Source organism: Pyxicephalus adspersus, chromosome 5 (assembly GCF_032062135.1).
Source record: "Pyxicephalus adspersus chromosome 5, UCB_Pads_2.0, whole genome shotgun sequence".
Classification (NCBI taxonomy): Eukaryota; Metazoa; Chordata; class Amphibia; order Anura; family Pyxicephalidae; genus Pyxicephalus; species Pyxicephalus adspersus.
Window position 1 is genome coordinate 5,464,617 of NC_092862.1, and position 2,401 is coordinate 5,467,017.

Below are 2,401 nucleotides of genomic sequence, written 5' to 3' on the forward strand. Positions count from 1 at the left end.
TGGGTGAGTGATGGGCAGTTATACCGATGCACAGCACCTGTCAGCCCCGGATGGAAGGATGGACGGGGCGGATGGGGTTACACACTGTACCTGGGCTTCCAGTGCAGGAATTGCCGGTTCGCTGATGCTTGGCTCCTCCGCCTCGGCCGGCGGGCAGCTGCCTCTAACGGTCTCCCCGGTATCCGGTGTCTCCGGTCTATATAGCGGGAGGGAGGCTGGGCTCGTTCCACCTAACAAGTGTCTATCTCCCGGGAAGGAGGAGCTGCGTTCCGCCTGCCTCCTCTCTACCTCACCGACACCTCGGCCTTCCGTTCACCGGACTCATCAATATGCAGTAAGGGGCGGGGTGACATCACAGGTCTGTGCTGATAGGCTGCCCGTGGTCCTCTGGTGGGCGGGGTGATAGTCGGTGCACATGCAGAAAGGCTGCAGGGGGTAGGTCGGGCGGAAGAAGAGGAGAATGCTGATAGGCTGCACGGTGTGCCCTGTGGGCGTGGTTGGAGCCGGTGCACTGGATGACGTAGCAATGGCTGTTGCCAGGAACTGGAGAGACAGGGTAACCCATAATTGGGGGAAGGGTTTAGCCCTCACTGGGGAGAAATGACAGGGGGGCCATCAGTGGGCCCTGCTGAGGAGAGGGGGGTATATGACAGGACTATACTGAGGAAAAAGGGGGCCTAGTAGGACCTAATTTGGGAGCAGGGGACATAACAGGACTATACTTGGGGGGGCTAATAGGAGCCATGGGCGGGGGGGTCATATGATAGGTCCACACTTGGGTAATAGGACCTCTTTTGGTTGGGGGGTAATGTCGTGATAAGGGCCACACTGAGGGCAAAGGAGGGCATTACAGGACATATTTGGTTGTGGGGTTACTTGATGGGATCACACTGGGGTGGGGGTGCATAATAGGACCTCATTTGGTGGGGAGGAAGGGGGACGGGTCATGACTGATGGAGGAGGGGGGCATATTGGGACCTGTCTTTGGGGGAGGGGTGTCAGGATCACACTGGGGGGAGACATAACAGAACCGTATTGGGTGGGGGCACATAATAGGGCCACACTGAATGACCGGACTGCACTTGGAATTGGGTGGGGGTTGACATGGGGACTGGGGGGGTGCAGATGACACTATTGGCATGGAATGGGGGTTATTCTAGGACAGTGTTGGGGTGGCGGGTAGGTACGATAGGACCCCTTTGATAGGATGCCACCTAACAGCTGTGCAGAGCCCGGATCTATGGGACCACCGATGGCATGCATGTTTCTGCAGAGGTGATAACAATGGGGCGGTAGAGGTGGATGCAGAGACTATTTTACACCTTCTGAAGGCCGGGAGGAGCAGAGGGCCCATCCATAGCAATGTTCATTCATGTGACTCCCAATACAGCACAATGGACCGAATATACAACATGCCAAGTTTGGTGTACAACAATGCAGTACAGCAGATTTCCTTGCTTTGCTGTGTTCAGGGATTGGTCATGGATGCATTGCTGCAACCCCATCCTTTACTAAGGGAGTGACAACACTTTGTTAAGCTACGTACACACGTGCAATAATTGTCGTTGGAAACAAATAATGACCAATTGATCGAAATTCGTTAACAAAAAACGACAGGCCAATGAACGAGTATTGTTGCTGGAAACAAACGACCATCCCCGCGGATCCGTTCAATCGTTCGATATGTATTGTGTGTACGGTCGTTCAGTGATCGTGGATTGTTCTGCGGTACAATTTCTCCGTCACACGTCACTTTCTGCATCGTTGAAACGATCGTATCCAACGTGTGTACGTTATTGGTGGATTATATAATAACGATCGTATCGTTACAGCATGTACAGAATCCAGCACTATACAATCGTGGATCTGTCGTTAGTCATTTATTTTTTAATGACAATTATTGCACGTGTGTACCCAGCCATACAGTTGTAAACACTTTTTTATATTATTTGTTGCATTCCAATGCTTCTGATTGCAGTGTTTTGCAGCCACTTCTGTAAACAATCTAGCGATGGCTGCATGGGTCAATGAATTTCCTGCTGCGGGTTTGCAGATAATGACAATGAGCTGCCAATGAAGCACTGTTTTTTTCCAATGTAGCACGGAAGTACGCTACTGTGCGTCACTGTGGGCTGCAATGCATGTATTCAGTGTATTGCGGTGCACTGTGGGAACAAATACTGGGCAAGTGTGATAAAGAACACATTGGTGCATGCATTACTGCAATATATTGCAGTGTAAACAGGCTGCAGGACCAGTACCCTGACTAACTTTTCCACCACTGAGACCTGCAACAAGCATGCATGCAGAGAGTGCCAGCTCTGCAGGTGAGCGCAGTGACAGGTCAGAGAGTGCCAGCTCTGCAGGTGAGCGCAGTGACAGGTCAGAGAGTGCCAGCTCT

At 51.9% G+C, this 2,401-nt stretch overlaps 1 protein-coding gene and 1 long non-coding RNA gene across 2 annotated transcripts in view; one reads left to right on the top strand and one right to left on the bottom strand.

The window, feature by feature from the left end:
- SLC45A4 (solute carrier family 45 member 4) overlaps nt 1-339 on the bottom strand; it is a 101,746-nt gene extending 101,407 nt beyond the window's left edge. Inside the window, exon 1 of the mRNA XM_072410613.1 lies at nt 91-339. The gene's annotated coding sequence lies outside the window, so the exon portion shown is untranslated. The remainder of the gene's footprint in view (nt 1-90) is intronic.
- Nucleotides 340-1,154: 815 nt separating this feature from the next.
- The window catches only part of LOC140331941 (uncharacterized), a 3,506-nt gene continuing 2,259 nt past the window's right edge, over nt 1,155-2,401 (top strand). The window contains exon 1 of the long non-coding RNA XR_011920988.1: nt 1,155-2,382. This is a non-coding gene — a long non-coding RNA (uncharacterized lncRNA). The remainder of the gene's footprint in view (nt 2,383-2,401) is intronic.